Below are 18,912 nucleotides of genomic sequence, written 5' to 3'. Positions count from 1 at the left end.
TCATACCCTATAACTTCTATTGGTTTCATTAGCAATCTGTCCCCAGGACAAATCAACTATTTAAGATATATTAAAAATTAAACCAAAATACAGTCCCACAGATCTCCTGCCATATCTCATATGGTAAAATAAACCCCTTACTGAAGATGGGACTCAGCACTGACCTCCTAGTGGATTGGATATTTTTAAATGATGGGTTACATGCTTCTTCTTAAGAGATACCAAAAGGACAAACTACCGTATATACTCGAGTATAAGTCGACCCGAATATAAGCCGAGGCACCTAATTTTACCCCAAAAAACTGGGAAAAAGTATTGACTCGAGTATAAGCCTAGGGTAGGAAATGAGGCAGCTATTGGTAAATGTAAAAAATGAAGATAGATACCGGGTCTAGCCCCGGAAGTCGGGGCGAAAGCTGCTCCGGTGCCCCTGGTCTGCTGGAGACCGTCTCCAGCAGACCAGGGGCACCGGGCGGGTTCCCGCGCTTCTGAGGCTTTGCCAGAGCAAAGCCTCAGAGGCGCGGGACCCCCCGCGGCTGCGGCTTCAGTCCGGGAGCCTGTGGTCTGCTGGGGACGGTCCCCAGCAGACCACAGGCACCCAGATTGAAGCGGCAGCAGCGGCGGTTCCCCGCGCCTCTGAAGCTTTGCTCTGGCAAAGCCTCAGAGGCGGGGGATCCCCCCGCGGCTGCGGCTTCAATCTGGCTGCCTGTGGTCTGCTGGGCACCGTCCCCAGCAGACCACAGGCTCCCGGACTGAAGCCGCAGCCGCGGGGGGTCCCGCGCCTCTGAGGCTTTGCTCTGGCAAAGCCTCAGAAGCGCGGGAGCCCGCCAGGTGCCCCTGGTCTGCTGGAGACGGTCTCCAGCAGACCAGGGGCACCGGAGCAGCTTTCGCCCCGACTTCCGGGGCTAGACCCGGCTAGACCCGGCCAGCGGCAGAGACACGCTGAGCCCGCCCGCCTCAGTTCTCGAGATGCTGACTCGAGTATAAGCCGAGGGGGGCATTTTTCAGCACAAAAACTGTGCTGAAAAACTCGGCTTATACTCGAGTATATACGGTAACTATTTTCAAATTTGGTACTGCTCAGGATAGTTATTCTACATTATAAACATATAAAGTCAAGTATAGATCACTGAATTTCCACCAGTTCCTAAATCTTTTAATTTTAAGTAGAACAGAGTTTGCTCTTCCATTACATCTACCATGCCCAAGATAATCCAAACATATATTCTATCTTTGATTTAGCATTTTTCACATTTTCCTATGAAGATAAAGTTTTTCTTTCCCTAATGCTTGGTTGAAGAACCACACAAGCAATAAAAAAATGTGACTGATTTGACTCTGCTGGGGAAAAAGAGAAGCTGAAAATATTCAAAGTTCTGTCATACACAAAGTAGGCACCCAGAGTGCGGGGGAAGGGAGAAAACCAGAAAAATATTGTTTCCTCTCATCTTTTGGCTTAGGAATTTCCTCTAACTTTTAATAGGTGAACATTTAATATGGTTGCCATATTCTCTTCTAGCCATGACAGCGTGTTGCCTGGAGTATTATGAAATATTGAATGTGGAAATTCTCAAAGCTGACTAAGAAATTTAGGTGTACTACCATAGAAGAGAAAGGGAGATTAAAGTGATTTATTTCCCCTTCTCCAGGTGCATGTTGCACACATGCATATTGTTATACCTCGTGTGCATAGAGGGAAGCTAAAATGCCTGATAGTCTAAAATGACCCTAGCAAGGTCTGGTCAGCTGCTGTTGCTTTGTGTTGTCCTCCTCCTAGCATTCTTCCTACTAGACATTCTAGATTTTCCTTTAGAGCAGGATACATCAACAGAGTTCAGTATCTTTGAAAATATTTTTCTGCCCCTCACTAATTAGGATAACAAATATAACCTTTGATTCTTTTTTGGTTGTGCTGAGCTAAGCCACCATACTGTTGCTTCGTGCAGAATTAGTGAAGTGCAGAAGAACTATGTCATGTGAAAATGCTAACATTATTATAGCACATGTATATATCTCATAGCAAAGTTGATCATTAAAAAGGGAATCATGCAATTAGAATGGCTGCCTTCTGGGCATGTGAAATTTGATTTGTGTTTTTTAAGTAATCATCTTTAAGAATGGTGCATTTCCCTTGCTGTTTAATGATCCTATAATATATTAACCTTATTTGAAGAATCAGTTTGATTTCTTTCTTTTTTTAGTGCAAATGTTGGTTTAATAAACGGATCTCTTTTTATTTGGCATTTACTCAGAATGGATTATGCAGATTCATACTTCTTGGTTTTCTGCAAATTACCTGGTCCTGCACCGTCAGAACCTGTCTGGTCCCAAAGCAGGGAATTTGTTCAGCCAGGAAAGGTCAATGATGATTCCTCTGTGGCCACTGTCTGCAGGTCTCTGATCTATCATCAGTAGAGGGGTTGTCATTGACCAAGTGGGGACAGAGGAAGAGACAAGGTGGCTGTGGAACCCCAGGGATGGGGGCCAGGTGCATAGTCTTGAGGAAGTGCACTGAGCGCTGTGGCTTCCGGGTTGCACTCCAGGCTCTCGCCACCAGCTGTGGGGCTGCACACCCGGCTGCCAGCCACAGGGCTCTGCAGCCACCCTGCCTTTTCCTCCCGAGCACCCTCCTCTCTCTTCAGTCACGGCTCAGTCAGTGCTGGCCCCTCTGTTGCTGCTAGCTGTGCTGCCCACTACAGTGGCAGCAGACGGGTCAGCATTGACCACATGAGGACTAGGAGTGAGGCACTTGGAGAAGAGGCAGAGTGGGTATGGAGAGCAGCTCCATAGAAGCGCATCAACCCCTGCAGCAGCAGGGCTGTGCCCCATGATCCCTGTAGCAAGGCTGTGCTCCTAGGCCCTGACCAGCCCTCTGTGCCTCTTCCCCTGGGTGTCTTCCATCCCTACTTCTCCTCCCAGAGTCTGAGCACTGCACATGAAGTATTTCATGTGCTGTGGAAGATCTGTTAGGGTGGGGGAGGCGTGGCATTTCCCATTGAGTGTTCCAGCCTGGCATGCCGGACCAAGATTGTGCCAAACTATGGAAGTCTAGACCGTAGAAGTCAAAATTGTAATTTCATCTAAGTTTACAGGCACATTAGAGGAGGCTTTCACCTTTGTACCTAATGCAGAAGGCTCATACACTTAAGACAGGTCTTCACTAGACCTGGAAGGTCAGGTTAAGGCATGCGACTCCAGCTACACAAATTACATAGTTGGAGTTGGCTTACCTTAAGTGGAGCTTTGCGTTGTCTTCACAGAGGAAGGCCCTTACCCCTCATGACTGCGAGGATTACTGGTGCTGACTGGAGCCATCTTCCGTGTTTGATTTAACTGGTCTTAACTAGACCCTCTAAATTGAACACCAGAAGAACGATTTCTGGCGTGGCAAGTGAAGACATGGTCTGAGGTATGATAACATTTAGGCCATGTCTCTGCTACAGATTGTACCTCCCTTAACTGGGACTCACTGGTCCAGCAACATCCATGGTACAGCAGGGATGTTCCTGGACCATAGAGCCCTGGTATAGGGGGGTCGGGCTGTGGGGCAGGAGTGTGACAGGCGGGGGGGGGGCAGTGACTCATCTGGAAGCCCCATGAGGGATGGTGGGGGGGGGGAGGGGCAGGAGATAGCAAGGTCCAGCAGCGGACATGGAGCTCCAGCCCCAGCCACAGAGCTTGAGGTCTGACAGATGCTATAGAGCAGGCATGTCCAAAGTCCGGCCCGCGGGCCAATTGCGGCCCGTGTTCCGGTTTAATACGGCCCCACAGGTAATTTGGCAATATCTATCTTTTAAGGCCCCCAACGAATCCATATGTATTGAGATGAATACATTGTAAATCTCAGTTAATGTCAGTTGGTCTAAATCAGTTATAAATATATTTGGACACAACATGGATACTTGGTGTTATGTTCCTGTTCATATTTTTTTAACTTAAAAGTTGACAGACAACCTTTATTACCAATAATATGTAATGTACTTTACAATGCTCCTGACATATATTTCAGCTTACTGGATTTTTTTTTCATCTGGCCTTCAGATATGAAAGGCAGAGTGATTTAACACCTGTTTAGATTTGTCATCCATGTGACGAAATGAAAAGTATGCCGTTTGCAATAAACTTTGCATAAAATAGTTAATTTGTATTTAATTTTAATGGTTCAAAGAATGTCAGGCAAAATGGTCGGCCCTCACGCATGTTTACTTCATCAAATCTGGCCCTCTTTGAAAAAAGTTTGGACTCCCCTGCTATAGAGCTTCTGCCCCAGCCCTGGAGCTCGGGTTGGGCTGTGGCTGCAGAGCTCTGGCCCCAGTCACAGAGTTCTGAGTCTGGCAGCAGCACCTAGGAAGCTCCAGTCTGGGGAGCCATGGCTGGGCAGGCAGCAGTGGTGCTAGGCTGGAGCCGTAGCCGGGGGAAGGATGAGGGAGGTCCAGCTGTATTGTAACATTGCTAGGGTGCTGAAGCCATACTGGCATAACACATATGTTGCTGGATCATCCACACCTCCCTGAGGGATGATTTTCAGTGGAAACATTCTACTGTTCACCTCACTATGTCTGCACCGGGGGTTAGGTCAGTATAGCGACAGTGCTTAGTGTGTGTAGATTTTTCATACCTTTGTGTGCCTTAGTTGTGTTAAACTAAATTTTAAGTGTAGACTTTAGATCAGTGGTCACTGGTAGATCTTGGAGCCTCTGACAGGTGATCCTGACAGGTTTGGCCAGGAGGCTATCCAGTGCCAGTACTTCAACTGCCTCTCCCTGTTCTGCTGCGCAGCTCCTGCCCTCTGCTTCGAACTGTCCCCTCAGGAGCCTTCTGCTTGCTGGGCAGGGGAGGGAGAAGAGGGTGCTGATGTCAGGGTGCCCCTCCCACTATGTATCACATCTCCACAGAGCAGAGAGGGGGCACAATAGGGCTTGGGATGGAGGGAGTTTGCTGGCTGCTTTTGGGAGTGATGCAGGGCCAGGGCAGGGGTGAGCCTGCCTTAGCCCCACTGCACCCCCACCCAGGAGCCACCTGAGGTCAGCAGGGCCCAGCCAGAGCCCACATCCTGAAACCCTACCCCAGTCATGAACCCCCTCCTGCACCCCAAACCCCTGCCCTAGCTCTGAGCACCAGTGCATCCCAACACCTTCCCAGAGCCTGCACCTAGAATACCCTCCAACACCCCAACTGCCTGCCCCAAGCTCAGCTCAGAGCCCCTCTAACACTCCAGATCCCTTAATCCAAGACCCGAGTCTGCACAGCAACCCACAGCCCCAGCCTGGTGAAAGTGGGGGAGCGAGGGAAGATGGAGTGAGCAGGAGTGGAGCCTCGGAGAAGGGGCGCAAAGGAGGCAAGGGGTATTTGGGTGTGAGGTAGACCTTTGATTGCACTTAAATTCAAAAAGTAATCTCATGCTTAAAAAGGTTGAAGACCACTGCCTTAGAGCTTTAACAGTAGAAGTTGAGCTGTGTCTATTTTCTCCATAAATATGGGCTTAATCCTGCAGTCTTGAAGGCAGCGCATGCAGCCCGAGGTGAGGACTGGATCCAAAGTCATTAATAATGAGCATATTGCCTGTTCACTCCCATTTCATATGGATAAATCAGATTGTGCTCTGTGCTCTGTTTACATGACACCAATCAACGTACTTCCATTTTACAGGTTGTACCCCCCTTAACTGGGACTCCCAGGTCCGGCCAGGGATATTTTTGGATCACAGAGGCCAGGAACAGGCAGCAGGGCAGGAGCACTGTAGGGGGAACTGGCAACTCATCTAGGAGCCCAGTGTTGGCAAGAGGGGGTGGATGGACAGCACGGTGGGGAGTTCTGGTCCTAGCGGCGCTCCCTGGCCCCATTGGCTGGGGAGCTCCAGCCCGGTAGCAGCCGTGGAGCTCCGACCGTGGCCAGGGAGCTCCAGCCCGGGAGTGGCCACAGAATGCTGCCCCAGGCTCTGTTTTGGCTCCATCAGCCTGTGAGCTCCAGCCACCGCCCCAGCGGCAGCCAGGAAGCTCTGGCTCTGGACCTGGCCCTCCTCACTGGCTCTGGAGCCAGGTGGCTGTGGAGCAGTTCTGCCTTGGCTGTGGAGCTCCGACCATGGAGCAATGGACCTGGAGCTCTGGCCCCCGCAGCAGTGGGGCTGGCAGTGTTTAGAAAGCCCTGGGGGGCTGGGGCAGCAGCAGGGGCAGGCTGGAGCCCTCGCCTGGTGCAGCATGGGCCATGAGGGGAGGGTCCTTTCCTGGTTAGTCAAATCCCCTTGTTCAGGACCAGTCAGGTCCTGAGGGTTCCAGACAAGCGAGCTCCAACCTGTTGTTAAAGGTAACCATACCGTTCTTTTTGTGTTTAAAGTGTATCTATGGTAATCAAAACATCTGAATTTCATCTTGTTGAAGAAGGGAAGGGTTGAAAGTGAGTGAAAATGATATATGCAAAAAAATTGGAAGGGGTTTGATTAGTGTGAAATATATTTTACACTAGTTAAGACTTCCTTGTGGATGTAAACTCACCCGTGTACCTCCAAAGAAGGTAAGATGTTGACTGGAAAAACAACAACTGGCTCTTTATAACTTTTGAGCTGGAATGCATACTACTGAAAAGCTGTTTATGCTTGCCCCACCCCTCTGAATTGGAAAATCAGCACGTGCAGGTAAGAAGTAGAAGTACTGTATAACTAATTGCTTGCTAGCAAAGCTGAACTTGCTTTGATATTGACTGGAAGAGTTCTCTTTCTCTGCAGAACGCTTGTCAGTGAGAGGTTAATGTTTCTTGGGCAAAGGATATGGATTGAATAATCATGCACATTTTCATCTGATTTATTGTTTCGCAATATCGAAACACAGGATCTTGTTGACAAAGCTGTTTTCTCTAAAAGAAACAGGAAAATAAAAAAGTCACTGCAGATGAAGCCAAGTTTCACTTTAAAGGAGACAACATGGGTTATGCATTGTTGTTGCTGCCGTGTTGGTCCCAGGACATTAGAGAGACAAGGTAGGCAAGGATATGTTAGATAGACATCTGTCAGGGATGGTGTAGACGGAGCTTGATCCTGCCTTGAGGGCGGGGGGCTGGACTCGATGACCTCTCGAGGTCCCTTCCAGTCCTATGATTCTATGATTCTATGATTCTATGTTTTTTTATTAGAATAGCTTATATTGGGGAGAGAGACAAGTTTTTGTGCTTACCCAGAGCTCTTGTTCAGGTGAAGACAGCAAGTGTTTTAATGGTCTCTTTGTGTTAATGTAAATTGGAAGCTTGTGTTTATCCATCAGTGCTTACAATATAAACAAAAGACAAGCAAACTTCCAGATGGTGACAGAGTCTGGGTATGAGGCTCTTCACAGAAATAATTAAGTGTGTCTGCCTCTATGCCACTTTGCCATTTACAAAACAGCCATCTTTCCTTGTTTATGAGTTTGGACTCTGTCATCGTTATTATTTACTTAATGAAGAGCATGAAGAAGTTCAGTGGTGCAGAAATGGTGCTTGTAGGATAATTGTGCATACAACTCTGGCTAAGATTCATTATGAACAAAGTGAGAATTAGCTTGCAGGTATGCCAGGATTATAGAATGACCCGCTGTCCACTTTTTAGAGTTGTATGATCATTTACCGTAAAATTAACTTTGGCTTGAGTTTGACCTGGACTTGCAAACCAGTAGTGGTTTCACATACATCTTTTTTGGTTTCAACAAATCACTTTTTCTTTGCTGTTTGTAACTCTTGTAGCCTTTTGAGGCTGAAATAATTTAGTGCAATTAAATCATTAACAGCATTTGCTGGGAAGATTCCCATGGGGCAGGTCACATGATACTTTGCATTGTGGTCACTGTCCCTTACTAATTCATGTCCAGAATGTTGATAGCATTTTTTGTTGTCCCCCTGAGGAACTGGACCAATGTTCCCTCTAATCTTTTCCAACCATATGCAGAATAAATTTTGTCCTGTGCACCAAAGCATGTTTGAATGTGCATCACAAAGAGAAACATGAACCTAACTGTGGGTGCTCTGCTAATCAGCTGGGTGGTGTTAAAATCTCTCTTAAGCAGCTGCACAAGTACCCAGTTTACAGGAAATACTGATCTCGACTGACTTATTTGCAGTAGCAGCCACAATTTGCTAGGCATTTTCTAAACATTTAAAGTCAGACAATCATACCTCTTTCTTAAGTAGTTTGTATATCCCATTATCTATTCATTAGACAAGTTTTACTAGTAGTAATACTTGGCTGTTATATAACCTCATCAAGAGATCTTTTGGAACTTTACAAAGGAGTAAATATTATCTATTTTGTCCAGTTACAAAAACTGAAGCGAAATTACTTGCCAAAGTCACAAGCACAGTTTGTGGTAGAACTGTGAGTAAAATTACTAGTCCAGTGATCTCTCCACTAGGTATGACTGCCTATTTTATTTGCAAAATAAGAGTTAAATATTTTTAATTAGGACCCAAACTAAGATTTAAATCAACTCTGAACTTCCCTGAAGTTGTGGAGTGGTGTGTCGCCACCTTTGGGGATCTACAAATGTTTTTGGAGCACACATCTGAAAATCTCTGCTAATGAAAGGTAATGCCAAATATTAATATAGCATAAAAGGATGCAATTATTTCACTTTCCTGTGATGAAGAATTACAGTTTGTGTATAAGAAATATTACAAAAGACAAAAAAGAAAATTATGGTGACTGGTAATTCATTTTAGAAATGGTAAAAAAAAATTATGTGTAATCCTAATAAATGCTAATTATTTGTACAACCCCAGGTTACTATCTAGGTCAGGAGACAACAGGGAATAAGTTTAATTCAGCGAGAGTATCACTTGACAGATTACAGTAAACTTCTGATAATCTGGCACCTTTGGGACCCAGGGGGTGCCGGATTATCAGATATGCCGGACTATCGGAAGGGGGGGCTATGAGGGGTCTGGGGTGGGGGGGATGCCACCCTAGACCCCTCATAGCCCCCCCTTCCGATAGTCCGGCTCTGCCCTAGGCGTTCCTGATTCAGCCGCTGATCAGTATCAGTAGCGTCTGAGTTGGGGACACTTGGGGCAGAGCAGCTGGGGTGCTGCCGGGTTGGTCCAGTAGTGCCGAGGAGCGGCGCTGCTGGACCAACCCGGCAGCACCCCAGCTGCTCTGCCCCAGGCCTCTCCGATTCAGCCGCTGCTGGTCAGTTTCAACAGCGGCTGAATCTGGACGCCTGGGACAGAGCAGCTGGGGCGCTGCCGGGTTAGTCACCTCAGCGCCACACCTCGGCGCTGCCGGGACCAACCTGGCATCACCCCAGCTGTTCTACCCCAGGTGTCTCCAAGTCAGCTGCTGCTGAAACTGATCAGCGGCTGATTCCAGGAAGCCCGGGGCAGAGCAACTCTAGTTCGAACTAGCGGGGTAGTGTAGACATACCGTTAGAGATGAGAGCAAACTGGTATTTTCATGTTCTGTCAATTGCATTGGCGTTTTGGTTCCATCAGTAGAATTTCAGAGCATTGGTTGAACTTGATTTCAGTTGAACTGGTTTTCTGAAGTTCAGGCTAAATTAACTGTTTTTTAGGTAACATACTTTCTGTGTTCTCTTTTCAGTTTGGTATCTCATGTGATGATACCAGTAGTTATAAAACAGATGTAATGAAGAATAGAATTTGGAAAAATATTTGTTTACTATTTTTTCCTATCAACTGTGAATAATTGTAGTAGTTTTTCTTCTCGATTTTTCACTTCTGTATTTTAAAGAGTGAATTTTATGAAATAGGTAACAGGAATTGCTGTACCATATCAGACCAAAGGCAGGTAATGAGACTGAAATGAGTTTTCCTGGGGTAATTCTCTCATTCGTTATGGCATGGGCATGATTCAAGAACCCTCATAGGCAAATGTGATTGAACGTAAGGGCTATTTTGATTGAATGTCTGACCGTAAACTTCCTAGTTTGCTAAGAATTTTTCTGTGTGCAACAATTGCAGGATATGAACATATCTCTTTAAATTACCAAAATTCATTGCTTTTTTTTTTTGTGTGGTCATATGATTTTTTAAAGCCATTTTAAAATTGTGTGTGTGTGTGTGTGTGTGTGTGTGAAGTACATCAATGCATTTTTTAAGGTAGTTGCGGAAGGAAACTTCAATAGTTGTTATGCATGCAAAGATTGGCAGATGACTCTGGTTTTAGTGGCCAGAGTCATATGAGTGTATTTAAAAACCAAATGGATAGCAACAACTAAGGTCTTGCAGACAGGCATCTTGTACAATTGTGGCTATTATTTTATGTTAAACTAAGCTGAGTCAGCTGCAGCTTTTGATTCTTCCCTCCTCTTAAATACAAAGAGTCTCAGAGTCTGTGTTCCTTTTTTTCCCCTTTGAAATCATTGAATACTAAATAATGACCCTGTCACATCTACTTGTCTTTGGCAACAAAACAACTTCCTGATTCCAAAGCAGAAGCAGTCACTGATACACTTTTCCAGCACGAGAGAGGAATATTTTTGCAGATACTTTAGTAGAAGTGGGAGAAGTTGGCACAGAATGAGCTATCTTAGACATATGTAATGCAGCCAGCACCTAGGAAGAGTAATCCAAATGCTAAGGAATGTCAGTGAATGCTCTGGGTGCCCGCCCTTCCTCTCTTTAAAAAAACCCCTAGTAAACACAAAAATGCTACAGGAGTTAAATTAATGAATACCTCACCTAATCTATCTTCCCTTCTTCCTTGTTCCAGCAAGAGCTACTAAATGCAAGGATAGCATGGTATTTGCCAGAGGTGGTTTTTATCAGGTGAAATCATGGTTTTTATCACCCATGGGAAAGCTCAGTTTAAGGAATTTTCTGTTTTAAAAACTATCATTCATGTACGCCACATTTCATTTAGTTTTAATCACATATTCAAATTGTGTTTACATAAAGCAGTAGATCTGTAGATTAATTTACAGTTGTACAAATAAGTAAGGTTGTGGAGGGGTAACAGTCACATGTAACTGTACTACTGAATGTACATTTTGGTTCATAAGACTCAGAGGGATAGTCGTGTCAGCCTGTAACTTAAAAACAACATATTTGGGTTCATGTCATTACTCTCATTTCAGTTTTCATTATTGTAAAAAATGACTATTGTGTGAAAATGACAGTCACACAGATTGGCATGCTTGAAGGATTAAACAATCAGAAGCGTACAGAATTGCAGACAACAAGGCAAGTCTATTTGGCTATGTAGCATTCTGTAGCAGAAGACCAATTTTGTAGAGTAATGATTTTCAACCTCTTTTCATTTGCGGACCCCTGCTACATTTTGAATGGAGGTGTGGACTACTTTGGAAATCTTAATATGTTGTTTACGGACTCTGCACGACTATGGATCACAGGTTGAAATCCACTGATGTAGAGGAAAAACTAGGTTTATTCCTCAGTTTTGAATGGGTATATCCAAAATTTGAAAGTTCTATGGTTGGTTGCTTAGCTAGCTGAACATTGATGCAAATTTTTTCCCCAGTTTTCTGATTTAAACTGGGTTTAAACTAGTATTTACCAGCATGCTATACTATGCTACATTTTCCAAGGAATTTGTCAACGCTGACTAACTGTGCAGTTGTGTAGAGAAGTAGTAACTTTCTGTGAACTGTAGGAGATGGGTGGATCTCAGAAAACGTTGTGGTTGTCTAAGAGAAACACAGAAAAGTTTAGATACATATTCAGAAGTTTTTATGTTCTCCCTATGGTGTCTTTTCAGTCACCTGCCTTCCAAGGTCTCTACTTTCTCTTTCCTAGGAATTGTTCCCAGGCTCTTACACCTTTTATATTTTAAATGATCCCTTGAGTCTCATCTCACAGAGAAGATAACAAAGTTGCCCTTCCATTCTGAGCAAGTTGAGGTTCAGTTCATATATTTTTTTTGTACAATACCAAGTTCATGAGGAACCCAGTTTTGATTGGGGGTATTTATGTGTACAAATAATAATAATCTCAAATGGTTCACTCCTTCATGCAGGGGTTTGTACCTTCCCTTTATATACTGTAGTTCCACTTCAAAGGCAGAGCTACATGTCTGGCAGTTTGCAGCATTTAAATATTCCTTGCATGGTATAGTCCAGAGATAACATGGTTTAGATTTTGCACACATTGAGGCACAGGAGATGCTGGTGTACTCCTTTCCCCGTTCCCCCAGTCCTGGTATGTGAATGTGGCTTTAAAGCCACATTCTGGTTCTCTTGGGAACTATGGATTTTTGTGGATCATTCGCTGCTAGAATTTCACATTTAATTTCTCTTTAAACAAGAGGCTGAATGTCAGATCTATGTGAAGAATGCGTTTCATAGATAAAGCCTGGCCATTTTTGTTAATATGCGTCTGCTGTTTGTCAAGGGTAATTATTGTAGCACCAGGAAGATAAACAGAAGTTCAGATGGTATACAGCTTATTTCTAATCTACTAGTAGTCAGTCACATTACTATCCTTTGCATGAACTGTTGTAGGTCATATTGTTTAAACAAATGAATTAACTACCCTGAGATTTTTATGACTGGGATCTTCATGAAGGGGAGTGTAGTACTTTTTGAAGCACATAAAACAATTATAATGTAAAAAAAAAAGCCAAATTATAAACAAATGATCAAAAACAGATATAATTTGTTTATATATTTACCAATTTCTGGAAGGGACATTGAAAGCTTGAAAACTACAAGGCGTTTATTATAAATCTTTTTGCTGAGAAAAGAAAAGTCCCATATATTAGTTGCACTACAGGTGCGGGGGGGGGGGGGGGCTCCATCCTTGCTGGGCTGGAAATCCCCCCACTCCCTCCATGAGATCATGGTAAGCCGATTGAATTGGTTAATCATAATATTTAACTGGTTAACTTTATTTTACATCCCTCTTTTTACATAGCAACTGTTCTGAATTCTGACATCCATTTCTTTTTGCCTAAATCACCAATTATTTACTTAAAAACAACAAAATAAATCTCTGTTAGTGCCCAGATTACTTTCTAGTAAGTCTCATCTAACCAGAACTTTAATATTTGTGCAAAGATTCTGACAGCTAGAACCCAGTTCAGTCCTGTTAGAAGTTGGCGGCTAACCCATTGCATTCAGTGGGAGTATTGTCTTTGTTGATTTGGGTTCTATGTCTGGGACTCAAAACAGAAAACATTGTTCGATATAATCAGTTGGTTTATTAAGGAAAAGGTGTCTCTGGACAATCCTCACAAATTTCACAATGTACAGAAGACACTAAGTACTATTTCCTGGGACACAAAGGAGGTAGGGATGTAAAATCTCATTTCATTAGTTAACAGGTTTAATTGTTTAACCAATTTAAAGGGGAGATGGAGGGGCTGGAGTGTGGTCCCCTCACCCATCCTTGGGCTGGAACAGCCCCCTCACCACAGGAGTCAGCGCAGTCCCTGTCCATGGTGGGCCCCATGGAGCTAGAGCATGGTACACAGCATGTTATAATGCAAGATAACATGTTGTCTGAAAGGATTTCATGATTCCACATTTTCAGATATCCTGTTGGTTTCAAATGTCCCCCCCCTCCCCCCCCCCAGTTTCATCATAGTCTTTATTTTTCCTTCTACAGTTAAATCCATATACCACTCTTTTTGTTAGGAAAATAGGGACAAGACCTTAGCTCATGGAAATTGACATATCTCTACTAATTTCAGTTGAGCTACACCAATTTACTTCAGCTGAGGATCTGTCCTTAGAACTGTTACATTTTATATGGCTGCAATGACATTTTGAAGGTGATTAAAGTGGTGACACTCATGTAAGATGAACCTTATACGTTCCTTCTACGAACTTTATATGTTTCTTATAGATTCTTAGCACGATGCTTATTTATCTGTGTTAGGTGTCTAAAAATATCCAACATAAGTAAAATAGATGATTTCCTAACAATATCCAGCCACGTTAGTTGCAAATATCAAGAACTGGAAAAACATGAGATGTATTCTGTTAGAAAATTAGTAGAACATGCTACCCCTTCAGTGTTTTCACACTGTTTTCTTGTTCAGACTGGTGTAGCACAATTGTATAAGGTAATATTGTGGTACATTGATAGAAGATTTTGAGTAATTTTGTTTGTAAAACAAAATCACCTACCTGTTTCAACAAAACATTAGTCATGTGTCTTGAAAAGTTGTAATTAGTAAGTGATGACAAAGAGTATGGCTTTGGGATTTTAATAATAACTACATCTTTAGACAGATTTAGAAATATTCCATTAAAAATAACTATCAAGAATTTCATGGTCCTTATGTTATTAGATTGGGAATAATTTTGAATGAGGAAAGAATATTTCTTAGCCATCTAATCTTTCAAAAAATCTATTTAACTTTATATAATAGGTCTGTATTGTCAAAAATCCTGATTAGTAAATGTCAGTTCATTTTTTACATAGCGATTTCTTACAGACTGAGAGATGAGTGTGAGTGTTTGGTTAGATGGTCTTTGGAATATTATTGTATGCTGGTCTGGGACTCATTGGGATAATAAAACATGGCTGCAAAAGTCAGGCAGGTCACGTCAGTTACATTAGTTTTATCCAGAAGACTCTATTTTTAAGTACAGCTGTTCGTGCTTTACTGTACAACTTTATAAGGTATTGTAGCAGTATTCTCACATCTCTGTGAGGGTGTGGGCAGGCAGACATGGTTTACTTTTAATTTACAGACAGCAAAACACAAGATACGGATTGCAAATTTTCAAACTTTAGGTACCCAATTGCACATTTCAGTGCAGGGTGGGAAAAATCTTTGGCCTGAGGGCCACATCGGGTTCAGAAATGATATAGAGTGCTGGGTAGGGAAGGCTGGGAGAGGCCATGTCTCCCCAAATAACCAGGCATGGCCCCCCCATCCAACCTACTGCTCCTCACCCTGACTACCGCCTGTACCTCCCTCCCCTCATCCAACCTTCCCTGATCCCTGCCTGACCCCTGTTGAGCCCCGCCCCATCCAACCTCTCCTGCTCCCATCCCTGTCCCCTGACGATCTCCTTTCCCTTGCTCCCCCCCCTCGCCCCCCCCCCAGACTACCCACCTCCTATTCAACCTCTGTTCCCTGCCACCTAGCCAGAGCTCTGGGCCAGGTGGTATTGCAGCCATGCTGGCTGGCTGGAGCTCACAGCCATGTCACCCATGTTCTGGGAACCTGAGGCTGCTGTGGCGGGACAACAGAAGAGAGTTTGGAGACTAGCCTCTCTGAGTGGGAGCCAGACAGAAGGGTCTGGTGGGCTAGATGTGGCCCATGTTGCCCACCTCTGCTTTAGTGTCTGAATTTGCAGATGTCCAGAACCCCTGAAAATTGGACCTCCTGTTTAGGTAGGCACTTGAATATGGAGCTTGGTGCCTAAACTGAAGCACTAACATTGAAACATTGTTCTCTTAAATGACCTGTCCAAAGCAACTCATTGGCAGAATGAGGATTCAAATTCAGGAGTTCCTTGCTTCAACTCTCCTGCATCTGACTTCTAAGGACACTGTCTCTCTGAAGGCTGAAGTTTATATTGACTCCCTCTTTTGCTTGGGTTTCACATACAAAAAACTGCATTGACCATATAATCTTGAGGGAGACAAACATTCAAAACTCTTTCCAAACTTTGCAATGTTAGTTTATACTTATTTTGGAAATATTAAAATTGTGAAATCACAGATAAAAGTGGCAAAAGTTTACTTGTGTGTCTCTCTTTACAGGCAGCCCCCGGGTTACGTGGATCCGACTTATGTCGGATCCCTACTGAAGAACGGGGTGCTGCGCCCCCCCCCCCAGCAGACCGCCAAGACGCGCTGCGGCCGTCCCGCCGCCCGCGTCCTCCGCGGCGAGAAAGCCTGGCCTGCTGGGGGGCGCACTAGCTGCACCCCCCCCCCCAGTAGACCAGGGAGACACGGAGTGGCTTTTCTCGCTGCGGAGGACGCGGGCGGCGGGACCACCCAGACGCGTCGCGGTCCCGTCGCCCCCGTCCTCCACAGCGAGAAAAGCCTGGTCTGCTGGGGGAGGGAGGGGAGGGAGGGGAGGGAGGGCGCAGCTAGTGGCCCCCCCCATCAGACTAGGCTTTTCTCGCCGCTGCTCAGTTTCAGCAGCTGCTGAATCAGGACGCCTGGGCTAGAGCAGCTGGGGTGCTGCCGGGTTGGTCCTGCCGCGCCAAGGGTCGGCGCTACCAGACCAACCCAGCAGCACTACAGCTGCTCTGGTCCCAGGTGTGTCCGATTCAGCCGCTCCTGGTCAGTTTCAACAACGGCTGAATCTGGACGCCTGGGACAGAGCAGCTGGGGCGCTGCCGGGTTGGTCCCCACAGCGCCTACCTCGGCGCTGCGGGGACCAACCTGGCAGTACCCCAGCTGCTCTACCCCAGGTGTCCCCAAGTCAGCTGCTGCTGAAACTGATCAGCGGCTGATTTCAGGAAGCCCGGGGCAAAGCAGCTTTCTTCTCGGGCTTCCTGTAGTCAGCCGCTGGTCAGTTTCAGCAGCGGCTGAATCGGGGACACCTGGGGTACAATATGTACCAGTTTCGACTTACATACAAATTCAATTTAAGAACAAACCTACAGTCCCTATCTTGTACGTAACCCGGGGACTGCCTGTATTTTCTATTGTACAGTAAAAGAAGTCAGAGTGTTTTCTTGGGTTGTAACTGGCTATTGATTATGGCTTTCATTGGAAGCCAGAAAATTCAACAAGAAAGAGGAGAACACCTACGATGACGAAAGCATACGATTATCAACGACATAGAAAAATTTAATTTGAAATGGGAGGACTTCGCTCACATGGCTGCTGATGAGCAAGCATGGGGAATATGGGTAGCCCAATGTGTCAAAAAGCAGGGGATGGACTAAGGTCTGAAGTACAAGATTTCCTTTTAAAGACATGTACTGCTTTAACATTATACAAAGAGCTTGATTGTTCATCAGAGCTGCTTCTCTGCCTCTAATATACCCAGTGGCCACTTCCATGCCAGAAAGAGGAGTTCTGATGCAGGAAGTGATGGACAAAGGTGGTGTGGGAAATGACAGTGTGTTTTGGGTGGTAACTGTAGAGAGGCAGTGATTTCCCCCACACCGGAATTCTCTAAGGAATCATGCTTTCTGCCGTGAGTTCACTTTGCTCTCTGTAAACAGGGCAGAATGATTTTGGCAGTCTGAAGTATCCGGCCCAAACTCCCTAGTCAGTCATTTTCTTGTTGCTCTAAGTGGAGTAAAGAAGATTAAACTAGAATCAGTTTTCCAAAACCAAATAGCCTTATAAGACTGTGAATAATGAATGGGCACTGAAATTCTAATGAAAATGATTTTTGAGATGAAACGATAGTTTCCAGAAATAGATGATCAGATAATAGGTTTAGCTATTTTAATAATTGTTGTGTCTGGCTATCTCTAAGGCACCAAGAAAGAAGTACCAATCCAGAGACTGTAAACAGAAAGCATACAAGAGGCTAAGCACTACTGGGCAAGCTGCGGACAAATCGCCAGACAGTTTGTTTAGTTTGTGTCTGCTGGTACAGCCATCTGTGGTTCCCATTGGCCGTAGTTTGCCTTTCCTAGCCAATGGGAGCTTTTGCCACTTTACTCAACTTCCATTGGCCAGGCATGGTGAACTGTGGCCAATGGGAACTACTGGCAGCTGTACGTGCAGATGCAAGATAAACAACTTGCTGGAAGTCTGCCAGTGGCTTACCCTGAGGAGATGCATGGAGCCCATGGGCCACAGGTTGCCCTCCACTGAGATAGACTGTATACGTGGAAACAACTAAGAACTAATCAATTATTTCAGATTTACATAATTTCCTGCATGTTTCAGTTTAAAAATAATGGGCTCTGTAGTGCTTATTTGGGCAAAACTCCTGTTCAACTCATTGACAATTTCAGACTGAATGAGGATTTCAACATTGGGCCTGTGATTAGACATGAATAAAGTTATCCATGTTCCTTCTGTCCTCTTAAATCCAAAGTAATTGCACTTGCCATGTGCATGGAAAAGATTGATTTTAAAATCAGTTTGTTATTGATGATTCTCAGAATTGTTACAGCAGCTGGAAGTAAAATTGGAAATTGAAATGGTACAGTTTCAGAATTTTATCATAGGTATGTTATATGCAGTTTTCAATTCTTTTAACTTTTTTTAAATGGATACCAATTGGAGTAAGTCAGTTTGAATTATATTGATTTGAATATTTGCATTTCTTACCGACATTCTTAAATGTAAATATGGACTACAGTTAATACAGTAGTATAACTGAAGAATGTTTTGCATTAAATTAAAAGAAGTTTTAATGTCACAGCAATAATGACTAGTTCTGAACAATGAGTCATCTTTGGCATCTTGGCCCGTTGATGCTAATAGGGGTTTTGCAAACGACTTCAGTGGAACTAAGCTTTTACCCAAAGTTGAAATATTCAGTTATCAGGCATAGATCCTTTCCTTTTTAGAGGTTTAGAATACCCTTTTTCACTCTTAAGTTTAAAGTTGATCTGAGAGAGTAGAAGTTGGATAAATCTAATTGCTGAGAGAGATTTTGTCTCTGTTAGGAAAGTAATTTTCTTTTGTTTACATTTAGACCTTTTCGAGCAATAGTGTTTGATTAAAATGTCTCTTTGATTAACTCCGAAAGTGGTACTTTTCTTAGGGCTGTGTATTCTTCTGTAATATATTTGATGAAACTTAATTTAGTGTTTTAATTCAGGTTCATGCCTTCATTTGGGTCTGTTGAGATGTAAATTAAAGACTGCTACTCTTCGAGAGAACATTAACAACTTCTCTGTTACTCTCATTGCTCCAAAAATTATTGATTTATTGTTTCAGCTTACAAAATGCAGTTACAGTTTCCCAAGGCATTAATTGCAACATGAGTTTAGTATACGTATTGATGTAGTGTTAGTTAAGGGTATATAATAAACTCCACCTCTTCCATTGCCACCTCTTTTCACATCCAATTACTCAAGGCAAAAGACTGTG

General features: G+C 44.1%; 1 protein-coding gene across 6 annotated transcripts in view; it reads left to right on the top strand.

Annotated features, from left to right (window-relative positions):
* FNDC3B (fibronectin type III domain containing 3B) overlaps positions 1 to 18,912 on the top strand; it is a 392,858-nt gene that overhangs the window by 19,137 nt on the left and 354,809 nt on the right. The window contains exon 1 of one of the 6 annotated variants that reach the window (XM_075937960.2): positions 3,261 to 3,409. The exons of 4 other annotated variants lie outside the window; for them this stretch is intronic. The gene's annotated coding sequence lies outside the window, so the exon portion shown is untranslated. Of the gene's footprint in view, positions 1 to 3,260; positions 3,410 to 6,381; positions 6,973 to 18,912 lie in introns of those variants that run through there. One more of the 6 variants, XM_075937958.2, reaches the window with a different exon arrangement.

The sequence above is a fragment of the Pelodiscus sinensis genome, chromosome 10 (genome assembly GCF_052426305.1).
Source record: "Pelodiscus sinensis isolate ZL-2025 chromosome 10, ASM5242630v1, whole genome shotgun sequence".
NCBI classification, from domain to species: Eukaryota; Metazoa; Chordata; order Testudines; family Trionychidae; genus Pelodiscus; species Pelodiscus sinensis.
This window is presented reverse-complemented; position numbering and strand designations above follow the sequence as displayed.